This window comes from Etheostoma cragini, chromosome 16 (genome assembly GCF_013103735.1).
Source record: "Etheostoma cragini isolate CJK2018 chromosome 16, CSU_Ecrag_1.0, whole genome shotgun sequence".
Classification (NCBI taxonomy): Eukaryota; Metazoa; Chordata; class Actinopteri; order Perciformes; family Percidae; genus Etheostoma; species Etheostoma cragini.
Window position 1 is genome coordinate 1,006,356 of NC_048422.1, and position 12,845 is coordinate 1,019,200.

General features: G+C 41.6%; 1 protein-coding gene across 1 annotated transcript in view; it reads right to left on the bottom strand.

Annotated features, from left to right (window-relative positions):
- Positions 1-12,845, bottom strand: part of tln1 (talin 1) — a 103,074-nt gene extending 90,229 nt beyond the window's left edge. The window contains exon 1 of the mRNA XM_034896973.1: positions 12,674-12,845. The gene's annotated coding sequence lies outside the window, so the exon portion shown is untranslated. The remainder of the gene's footprint in view (positions 1-12,673) is intronic.

Sequence of the window (12,845 nt, forward strand, 5' to 3'; positions counted from 1 at the left end):
TGCAACGAGGAGTGTGACCCAAAACGACATTTTATACGAACCAGTTTCCTGGGGAAAACCTTCATGACTTTGACACACAATTAGAGGTTGACCGATATTGGTTTTTCTCTGGTCGATGCCGATCTTTAGAAATAAGGATCAAGCGATGGCCTGATATGTGCTTGTTTTTAAAAAGTCCCATGGCATTTTATATTTACTTTATGAGGGGTTTTAACATTAATATGAGTTCCCCCAGCCTGCCTATGGTCCCCGAGTGGCTAGAAATGGTGATAGGTGTAAACCAAGACCTGGGTATCCTGCTCTGAAAAAACTTTAAGCTCAGATGGACTGATCTGGAATCCTGCTCCTTATGAGGTCCACTCATAGAAGGACCACTAAGGCCTATATAAAAGACTTCAGATACAGTATTAGGGGACCACTAAGGTCTATATAAAAGAGACTTCAGATACAGTATTAGGGACCACTAAGGTCTATATAAAGAGACTTCAGATACAGTATTAGGGACCACTAAGGTCTATATAAAAGAGACTTTAGATTAAGTTTTAAGTTTTGTGTTGATGCAGAGAAGTTACAGCCTACAAATCCTATTACGGGTGAATCTTCACTTGTGTCCTGATTCAATTAGATTCTGATTATCATCAAATCCTACAGGACTTAAGAACATTTCTCTCACTATAATTCATTTTTAATCTTTCCAAAGAAAATAATTGTACAAAAATGATCATCCCCTCCAAAATCTTGAATCATATTGCAATATCAGTCAAAAATACTCACCATATTCTATTCCTTATTCCCCCAACCACCTTATTCTTCTGGTGCAAGAGGCTAACTGTGGCTCTAAAACAGGAAGCAAAAAACTCCAGTTCTTTGAATAGCAATTTAATGCTGACTGCAAAAGGGAGACTATACCCGTAATCCCCCATGTTAAAAGGCTTATGTTACAAGGTTTAGAGTCAGACACCAAAAAAAGGTTTTGGGGTCTATAGCCAAGTTCTTCCATGAAATTATATAAAGGCTTGAAGTTGAAGTGCATTATTAATGGGTGTGTCACTTTGAGTGACAGGCATAGCAGAGAGGCCTCATGAAATGATTCAAGCTTGGAAGCAAATTTGAAATACTATATTAGCCAAACAGTGGAATTACAACTTCTGCGTCATCACGGGATGCCACGGAGCCCGAAGACCCATAACGTTTCCCCGTAGAATTAAATAGTGAAAGAGGTGTCGGTACAAAAGTGGATCATTTTTTGAAACGTCACAACCCATGCAAAATAAGTGGTTTCATTGTCAGAATTAAATCCATTCGGTCCGATAACAATAACATAGTTTAATCCCCATTTCAGTTAGCAGAGCGCTAAAGCGGAAGTAGCCTACTTTGCTGGTGGAGGTGGTCTCTGGTGCGTGTGCTCTATGGGCCACACACTGCGGAAGCAGCGCTGATCATCTGGGTCATTTTATACCCAGCAGCTGAACGGGTGGGGGTTTTTGGGCAACACTACGCAACTCTGAAAGGAATGACTGGGGCTCCGCCTCGAATGCTGTAATCAGGTCCTGTTATACAGTACATCCATGGAGCAGAGAGTGTAGGCTTCATTCAGCCAACCTCAGCTCCTGCACGCTCCACCTCTTTCCCCATCTGGTCCATTTTTTAAACAGTCAGTGATCTGGCCCCGGGGTTTATCTGAACCCTTTCCGTTAGATACTGGTACATATTTAGCCGGGCAACATGAGCACCAGCTCTGCTGCCTCCAGCACGGCAGAGGAATTCAACTGTGCATTCCTCTGGTATGCCAGCATCCGAGCATAGAGACAGAGAGAAAGAAGCAGAGAAGAAAGAAGAGAGGCTTTATTCAGCCGTATGTCACTGGCAGCCAGCACAAGAACTAAAGGCCGCCAATCCCAACGGAATACAGGAATGTGAAGACGGAGAAACTCTGTGGCAAAGGGAAGATAACATCTCATCTACAGTTGGAGACCAAGGAAGTCAACAACAAACAAAGCTTACTCTATACACATCAAGATGCCATTTCCCATATTTATTTTCACTCATTTAAACATGGCAGTTAAAACACTGACATGAAATTGGTTATTGTATTTTATATAGTATTTCCTAGGAAACAGACTAACATTGTGAAAAGTGGTAATTTCTGCCTTGTTAAAAACTTTCAGAATCACACACGTCTGAGAGATAATGTTTGGATTTTTGCATCTTTGATAAAAGAACACTTTCATTACTGCTTTTTTCTTTGACTGAGGTTACAGGAGGACAAAATGATGCCTCTAAAATGAGAGCTATTGGATTCCACTGGGCATAGCCTCCCTACACAATGCTTCTCATTCCTCCAGTGTTTCAGAAGCCACTTGTCTAGGACTGGGTTTAAAAATTAGGTTTTCCCATTCAAACAATTTTAAAATTAAATGATCCAATATAAAAAAAAAAAAAATAAAAAAAAAAATAAAAAAAAAAAATCAGATTTGATCTCTGTGTCACATTGAACTAGAAGGGATTGATTGGCCTCAACTATGTCTAGCTTATCAAGAAGGGGGTTAAAAATGGACCAAAGATAAGAATACATTTTGGAAAGTGGTCCCTTTGACTCATTGTAAGATATCTAAATTAAATATCACTCAATACTCACTCACTTTACCGTCTCTTTTTTTTTGCACTTTATTGTGTCGACTGCTTTGTGTTCATGTTAAATAAAAAGTGAATTAATCTAACTGCTTTGGTGTTAATTCCTAATGTAAACTTTAACACTTTTAATAATGCACCAGGTTAAAGAGAACCTTGTACATTTTGAGAATCCCTATCATATCCAAGCTAAATTGGTTCTGTAGCTGAAACACAAAACGGGCCTCTACTCTATTTTGATGGCGTCTTGGCTCGTTGCACGGATTCTAGCACATCGAGCCGGGCAATTGTCACAAGGGTAAGGACTCCAAGACGCTCTGATAAGTCAATCTGGCGAGCAGCAGACTGGCTGTGCCAGAGAAATGCTGTGCTTCTTTCTAAACCACACGTAGAGCTGTCTGTCAGACAGGGCTTCACAGCACAACACGGAGCTTCTGACTCCTCTAAATCTAGTCTTGCATTGCAAGGCCCTCCTACACTGCACTGTGGAGGAGAGTCTGGCTAGTTCACCTTCTGGGATGGGATAAAAACATGCTCTGGTTTATTGCCATTTCTTCAAACCACTCGCAAACGTCTTGGGCGGGGCTAAACGCCGAACGGAGCCGAGGTGCCGCTGCAAAATAGTCTTGGGAAGACGCGAACGCATGCAAACATTATGAAGACCGGGCCAGATTTGCTGAAGCCTTTAGGCTGTCAGTTGAAGTAATCACGCCGCCGTAAGAGAGTCAAACCAAGTCTGGGTGAAAGAGACAGACGGCATGGTGGGACTCATAGGGACACGGGTTCTTGGGGAAACCCCCCCAACAGGTGGTTTGATACTTTGATCTTCCTAACATTAAACAAAAGATAGATACATTTAAAATTTACCCCAGAGGACATCACAATAATAAAAAAAGCTAAAAGTTCAGATTTGGATTTGATCACTAATTAAGAGCCCTCTTTAATAATAACCACTTGTTTAATCAAACTTGTGATTCTCTTACAATGATTTCTACTCAAAAGAAGAATCACCAGGACCACACAGATGATATAGCCAGTTATCTTGATGGTGGGTTCAGCTTACTAGAAAATATCCGGGGTTCGGGCGGGTCAAAAAGTGAAAAAGCAGCTTCCAGAGTAGGTTTTAGTAACATTGCCAACAGTAGTCCACCTTCTCTGTCTCACAAACCACAGCGTGTGTTTGTGCTTGGCCGAGAATCTGGTCGGGTGAAAGGCAGCAATACAAATGTGCTATGCAGTTTCATTTATTTGGGCTCTCTCTCTCAATAAGCAACAGGGCTGCTCATTATAACTTGTTCCAAACCTATAATAATAACTATAAACAATATTCAATTCAATGTTCAATTTGTATTCATTAAAAGGTTAAATGCAGCTGCTGAGCCATTTTGGGCACCACCTAAGCCAAATGGATGTAACTAAATTACTTTTCTCAGATTGATTGCAGTGGGTCCTCCTCAGTCAACTTCCTTAGCAAGTTCTTTCTTTACGTTTTTTGAGTGTTGAGTGGTATTTATTTCCTGTCAAATGGCTCTGACTCCCTCGGCGGGACTACATGCAAGGCGACCCAAAGGCAGGTCAAAAAGAGTTCCGAATGACAGACAGCATACTTTTTTTACCCGAATTAAAAAGTTAAATGATACACTTCTAGAGACATTATGTAACGAGACATTTCTAAAAACTAGTTCAGTTAGCCAGACATTTGTCATTTGTAAATACCATAACATGGATTTTCTGCTTTTGTTCCGTTTCTCTGGAAACGAATACTTCAGCGTACCGTAGAAAACAAAAAATATTTAGGTACATATTTGGCAAAAACAGATTTTTTTTTTTAAAGATGAATTTTTGGGCCTTTTCTGCCTTTATTTTTAACAGATGAAGAGATGAAAGGAGAGCGAGAGGGGAATGACATGCAGCAAAGAGCTGCAGGTTGGAGTCGAACCCAGGCCCATTGCGTTGAGGAGTAAACCTCTATATATGATCTGCGCTTCACCAACTGAGGTTCAATTTGAATTTGAAATTGTTTTATTTGAATGCTACAAATAAGGAGCTACTCTTCTTAGCCTTCTCAATGAGAAACCAGACAATGATGTACAATGATTCAAGATTAATGACACTGTAGTGGTCATACATTGCCCAGAGTGGGTTTCCTCCATCTTCAACGGAAGGGTCAGCTGGGTGCAAGGCTGACTCTTCAACCCACTGGGTAACTGTGGTTCTGCTTGTGAGCAGACAAGCAGCTGCTGTCTCAGCATCAAAGCAAAGCCCACTCGTTACTTTAAGACAATTCACTTGTCTGTTTGGAAAGGCTAATTATGTACTCGTTTTTCTACCGCTCTCTCCACCCCAAGCCCGTTTCTGTGTACATTAATAAACCACGATGCTCTCCAGCATGTCTCGGGCTGCACGATATGAGAATACCAGTTTTTCAAAGCCGATACAATACAGATTAGAAGTTGTTAATGAAACCGATGTTTGAATGTTTCTAAGGAATATGCATATACGTACAGTGAAAATGAAAATCTAAAAATAAGTTGGAATGCTTTAAGCAATTATTTGATAAATGAGAAACTTTCAACAAAATCCCTAGTAACAGAGTCAGATATTGTGTGTGTGTGTGTGTGGGGGGGGGGGGGCATTAAGTTAGACTCAGTGGTGACTGAAACAGAAGCAGAGGGACAGACAAAGAGCTGGAGCCGAGCCAAAGTAAACACTTTTTAAATTCATTAACTTTATCAGTTATCAGGCAAAAATAAATGCTGATCCAGATAATCTGCAAACTGCCAAAAATCCATCCATATTGCACATTCCGTCTCAAACCTCAGACTTCAAGACCCACTTTCAACCTAGCTTTGAAATGACCAGGGCCTCCTTAAGTCCATCACTGTTAAATAAGCAGGTCAAACATCAAAACCACTGACTTCCTCTAAAATGTATCTAATTACTCCAAACAGCCTTACTGCTTCAGATGATCTTAAAGATCTAGCAGAAACTGCTTTTATCTCTGGAGAGTTCTCCCTGAACTCCCCAGGCATCTGACACGGGCTTGGGAATTGGCTCGAGTCTGAAACAAATCATTTCTTGTGCTGGAGGAGTGGCAGCACATGTTGTCTTGACCAAATATGGCTGAGCGAAAAACACTACGGCCCGTTCTCTGCAGCACACTGGAATGAAAAGCAGCTTTCCTTAACTGGTGTGAGAGTGGGCCGTGACACAACACACTGACACCTTTCCAACAGAGCTCTTGCTCAACAGGCTGGATGTGTGTAGCTGGCTGGCGGGTGGAGGATTAGCAGTCTGGTTACTAAAACTATTCAGACTTCCAGTCATTCTGAATGGCACACTCACTAAAGGCTTTACATTACATTCACAGATATTTTAATAAAACCTGATTGCACGTTGTTTTAAGTTCCAGGAAGGGTGCTAAAATCGAGAGGGTTTGTGCTCAGCACTAGGACTGGGAAAATATGCTTTTGTCCCTATTTGATTCTGTCACGATACATGGGTGCCAAATGAACTTGAATTGCAATTTTCATTCATTGCGAATCTAGAAGTATTGCGATCCGATAGTACTGAGTATTGCGATTCTATTTTCCTTCTTGAATAAAACATTTCCAGAGACGATGTATCATTAGACATTTCTACAGACTAAACGTTATCTAAGATGAATGCACATCCCATGTCAGCTCAGACAGTCAGTCTGACATTTAATTTGTAAAGAACATAACTTCTGCTTTCCCTCTGTCTGGCTGAATGGTCGCTGTTCTTGGTGACGTAGAAACAGAAATTATTTAGGTCAATCATTAAAACAAAAAAAACAAAAAAACACATACAAAATATTAAATCTAGGGATCAGAATTGCTTTTAAAAATCGTCGCATTTTAAATGATTCTTGATTTTTGAACTGCAGTCTGTGCATTAGACTACCAGACACTTGGGGCTGGGGTGAGACTTATGTTATAGAGATATGTTACATGAGGTAATATTTTTCCTTTCGGAAACAGCTCATGTATTTTGTGTATCGGCTTGAAATAATTTCATGCACCAGAGTAGGGCTAGAGCTGCACGATTAATCAAATTTTAATCACGATCACTATTATGACTTCCTACAATCAAATTTGCATGATCAAGCAATTTGTTTTTTTTAAGCGTCATTTCAAAGAACGCTCCGTTTTTTGTTGCACAGTGCATCTACCACTCCGTATACCCCTGTCTGATCAAGAGCCAGTCAGACTTGTTCCCTGCATCGCGCATCTTGGTCTCTAGATGGAGACCGTCCCAGAGGACAGAGTAACGGGAGGACAACTCAACAGATAGCAGTCGGTTATACGTCAGTCTCAGGGTTTACCCGTTTACCCGTTTACCAGTAAACGCAACATTTTGTCCCGTCTGTGTTGTTTTTCAGACAACAGCAGTGACCGGTGCTAGTTAGTGTATGTTAGCTGTTAGCTACTCTAGGAGCGCCGGTCCACACTTCTGACATTTGTCTACAGTTTACATTTTTGATCAACACAGCTGTATATTGTTAAGTATGAGGGGAAAACCTGTATTGTACCAGTGTTTCCGCGGGTAACTGCTATCACGGCCCTCACGTGAAGAACACAGAAGAAGTTGTTGACTGCAACTAAGTGCCAACTAACTCGCCAGAACATCATAGTTCATTAAAATGCAGCGCAGTGATGATACAGACATTTCATACACACAACGTGTGTATCCGCCATTTGACCCGTGCTGGACCCATTCATATTGAGTCAGCCGTCTCTCTGTGAGTACGTCCAACCCCCCCCCCCCCCCCCCCCCCCCCCCCCCCCCCCCCCCCCCCCCCTCTCTCTCTCTCCTAGCTCTTTTAATCAGTTATTGTTGAAAACAAGTGAAGGAGCTTTCTAAGAGATGCATTTAAAAATATATATATTTATATATCCCAAGCTATTTATTTCAGATGGCTAATTTTCATTTACATGTGTTGCAGCTGTACGTCTTTACAACATACAACTTCAACATAAGAATGTAGCACAAAATGTTATGACCGTGATTATCATTTTGGCCATAATCGTGCAGCCCTAAGTAGGCCTGCTGGATTATGTAATAAAAATCATTATCACAATTATTTTGGTCAATATTGAAATCACGACAATTTAACACAATTACTCATTGTCTTTTGGAGAGTGTATTGAACTTAAAAACAAACAAACAGTGAAGCAGTTAAACAAATAAACTGTGAAATACTCTTAATACTTTTACCTTCAGAAAACAAGGCAAAATAAAAGTTTACTTGCAAAATGTAATGTGCAAAAATAAGCCTTTTTCTCGATGACATTGGTTTTGTGAGCAATAGGAGCCAAATTCGTTTTAATGCGTATTATTTTGATATCAGTGAACGTCCTTTACATTCAAGTCATTACCAGATGAGTTGCTACAAAGCTAATTCCACACAGCTCTCTCTGGATGTCTCGGTGTGCCTATGTTCAAACGATTGTGGCGTCCGGTGACTTTCCCGCGCAGAAACTCAAGTGAAGATAATGACCCCTTCTAAAGAGCCATGTTTTTTTAATCCTTGTGTCCTTCTTGGCTTCTAGCAATTACGTGGAGTAGTGGTAAGGGTGCGTGCACAATCACAGAAGGCTTGTATCATGCCAACGCTCTGACAGCGTTGTTAAAATTCCTCGTGGAGGCGACAGAAATTACACACTATAGCTTTAAGTGCCAAGTCCTACACCAAAGCCTCATCTATGACAACAAATATACAAACCTGTTTAAACTAGAGCCTGGCAGATAAAGGATTTTCACTCCAGACGTTGCTTGTTCTTTATTGGCTGGCACAAACGCTGATGCAGACATGTCTGTAATAGGGATGCTATTTTAGATTCTTTTGTCGACCAATATCCGACAGCAGGCAAGTAGGGGTTGGTGATATGCCCTTATCATGAACTTTGAACTAACTTCAACCTGATGAAAACCACATTGTAAATGTGGGTTCAACTAGTGATAATCAAACTAACAGCCCTGTCTGCTCTCCTCTGGGTGTGATGTGATTTTCCCTCATACATCTGTTGACTGTGACCGACAGCACCGGTTCCCTCCACTTCTGCCAACCTAAAAACCTAATGCTGCAGCCAGCCGCACTAATTACAGTGAACGTACAGTTTAGCTGTTTATTGTCCCACTCGGGAAAATTAGGCTTGCAGCAAAGCATAGCTAAACAATGACAGTCGACACAACAGAACAACAATTGACTCTATAAAAAGATGTAAAAAGTTGTCAGAAACAACAGGCCCATGAAACAGACTGATGACAACAGTGTGGCCAGCAAATTTCAGGATGTACTGACTCCTACAATCATTGGTATAAAGCAATGATTTCCAACCAGGGTTACTTTCACCCCATGGCGGGCATTTCTGCTGTTGCCAGGGGATACTTCAAAAAAATTGTGAAGCAGCTCAACTGATTTGAAAAAAAAAAAAAAAATTGAATAAAAGAATCACCTGTAACTCCTGTACAGTGAAGTGTTAACAGGTAGTTAAAAGTAATGACTAAATGGTAGAAATAGCTAAAGGTGGTGCATAAGCGGCTGAAAAGGTTAGCTAAAGGTAGTTTGTATAGTTAGCTAAAAGTACTAGATAAATGGTTGAAACATTTAGCTTCCCTCCAAGTAGTAGTAGTAGTACAAACCAACCTTAATATTGACAGCTCAAATGTATGAAAAAAAAAGGTGCAGGGGGCACTAGTTAACAATGACGTTACAATTGGCAGCAGGCAACGTTAGCCTACCGTCGGCTAGTAGCTGGCTTAAACATGGTCTAAATGCTGACAGCTAAACAATGTAGCGTGACGGTACTTCACTATAGAGGATTCCAACACCAGGACGTTAAACAGTCTGCAGATAAAGCTATGAGCTAAAAAGACACAAACTAGCACATGGTCACTGCTAACAGTTTATTTGAAACTGGTAAACTTCGAGGTGCATTCAGAGTTGATCCAACCCGTACAGGGAGTTTTCTGATCCATTGCACCCCTTTTTGGAACATGCATTGGGAGTTGATGAAGGAGTACTTGAGTTAGTCTGACAGGACTGTGGGGGGACCTCAGACCAAAAAGGGTGTTGGGAACCACTAGTAGAGAGACTGTACAGAGTAAAGAACCCATTCCTGTGGTGCTCCAGTGAAAGATAGACCCTGCTGTGACAAGGCATCTTTAACTCTGACCCTCTGGGGCCTACATGTCAGGACATTCACTATCAACATTGCAATGCTAACATCGAGATTGAAAAGAGACAACCGTTTATTGGCTACAACTAGTGCCTGGACTTAATCAAAGAAGAAATCCAAGAAAAGTCAATGAAGTCTTGCATGTGCTTATACCAAAAGCGAGGCTCTACAAAGCCATCCTCTGGTGGGCCATGAAAATTGAAGCACATTTTGTGACATAAGGGTCTCACGTCCGTCCTCTCCTTTCCTCCCAGCAGCATTCAACACAGGAAGTGACAGACAGAGCGGGACACCCAGCCAAATACTGCAACAACAAAACCTCCCTCACCAAACAATGATTGAGCAGACATAAGCCCTTCTTTCCTTTCAAATGATCCATCCTTGTTGTCATTTCTCCTCCCCTAGTTTTGGTTTTTCTTGAGAATGTTCTTTGAATTCTCCAAAGGTCTCCATTTGGCGTTTCTGGATGTCTCCTGGCTTCAAGAATACCAATTTCGAGTTGAAAATCTTGTTAGGCTGACCTCCTGTGGCTGCATCTTTAAACTTGCTGCAGTGATGCAAAAGTATGCTGTGCATGCCATTCTTTACGTCCCATCTGCCGTTAGGGTTGGGATAGGCTCAAACAGGACTAGTTTCTACAATGGGTTGTGTGACACATAGGAAATCTACAGTGTACAGCGATTCCAAACCGCTACACAGCTGGGGGTCACAGAGACTGGGAGATGTGATGTTTTTGTGTCGTTACCATTTTCAGACAGTCTCTGACAGAAGCCATCCAAAGTTGCCAACATGAAAAGTGACAGATATTCTAGTTGAAAAGAATGAGATAAAAAGAGAAGTTCAAACACTGGGTCTTTTTCCTCTCAACCCCACATAGCTGACCAACTGGGCAAAAGCGTTGATTCATTTTTGGTTGTTCAACTAATTATTTCAGCACTAAAACAAATAAGCTTTTTTTCGGTTCATTCACTTAGTCTTTAAAGAGTTTCCTCCAGACATCCCTCTGTGCTTCTGTCAAACTCAGAAGAATTTGGAAACTGTTTCGTCAAACTCAATGCAGCAACACTACAAACACCCATTAGGTCCAATCCTCTCCGTTTAGAAGACAACAGCCTGGATCAACACATTATTATATGTGTAGGTTGGCTCATGTCATGACTCATAGCTTGCATAGAACTGTATCATCACAGAGAAGAAATTTAGGAATACAATGACTAACTATTATGCAAGAAACAGACAGCTTCCCTTAAAAGGTGCTTTGCCACACATAGGTCATGACTTTGTGGTAGGGTCTGGAGTCCTACCATGGACTCTGTAACTTGGTTACCTTAGTTACCTAGATTCAAGCCACTCCTGCGTGGTAAAGAAAGCCTGCAGGAAGACTCAGCTCCATTTGTGTCAGTTCTCATTAATATTCAACGAACTAAGTTGCTTAACTTTGATTGGCTAACAACTAGCCAGTGAGCGCCTGGCTATCAGCATACTTCACCCAGTTCATGAATAGTAATGAGCTGAGGAAACGATGATGTCAGACTGACCAGCTGGCAATTGTCCTAATGTCTCCGCTCATTTATTTGTTAGTGGCTAGAGCTGACAGACGAGACAACGGTTCATTTTCACATTCACGACATGACCCAAACCCATATGGACCTTACATATTTCCAAAAGTGCAAAAAAAAAAAATGTTTTGGTTGTATGTGGCAGGGCACCTTTAAGTTAACTTGAGCCCTGACAACTGGACCCTGCTCTGATAGACCTGGGACCCACAACCCAGAAATTTGAAACAGCTCAGACATCCAGTGCCTTTACATCTTGGTCAATTGCACCAATTCCACTGTACAAACAAAAAAATACAATATGATGGGTTAACTGCTCTGGTAGCAAGGATGTTGCAATGACTTTAAAATCCTGTTGTTGGGTCAAACCTAACGGACATTATAGAATTACATGTGTCAAAATCTCTTTAGATTGCATGGGCCAGCACATGTAGCACGCCCTGCAACACTGAATACACACTACTCCCAGAATCCCCCCATACCTGGCTAGCTGTAGTTTTTTGGCATGTTCTCAAATCAAAACCTGCCTTTTAGCCTACAACTGTCAACAGTGTACGCTACTGCTCCATGCAAATTCCTCCACTCTGTCGCACACCACATCACAGTGGTGTAAGAATTTACACCCTTAGGCTAGATTTTCTTGCTTGCTTGCTTGTCTGCTAGCTGCCTAACAACACGCCCTGGCACTCCGCTTTGTTAACGCAGAACTACAAGAAAAAGACAGAAGGTCACATGTCAGCTAGTCTTGAGTAGGCACACCGTGACGGCTTTAAAGCTGATTTCCTGCTGTTTGAGAGTAACGTTAAGTGGAGAGGTAGTCTCAAGAAAATAACCTCACTGAAATACGGAACTTTGACAGAGCAAAAAAGATGTATCCATCCTCAAAGAGAGCCGTCACCTCAACCAAAATGCCAGACGCCCTAACGTAACTTGAACACAACTTTGCATGTGTCTTCTTGATGGAACAGGGATAGAGCGCACAGGAGATTGAGTTGGGTATGTGGAGGAAAGCATACTTAGCTGTCGGTCTGTCTGTCTGTCTGTCTGTCTGGCTGTGTGGCTGTATGGCGCTCGTTACTTCACAGAACGTCGTTCTAAGTTTGCTAACTAGCTTGTGGGTTTTCCCACTCAGGGTTGTTTGGACTAAGTCTGTACATTAGCGGGCCTATGTCTGCGTTCGTTTACGAAGTTTTTCTCGCTTCCACATCGAGTCTCTGGTGACGTCAAGGACTTTTTTTGCTAGAATGGTGGAAACTTTTCAAAGTTAGAAACATTCATTCTGACCTGAGCGCGTGAATTCACTCCCGCCGGCGGCGCCTCGTTCTTTGAAAACCAAAATTGTGAAAGGTATTTCGATTATTCCCGGTAGAAGGCAATTTTTTCTGCAGCAAGGGGGAAAAGCCAGATATCGTCTTCTCTTCTTAGTTCCCCTCCCTATCCGCTCTCAGCAGTGCTG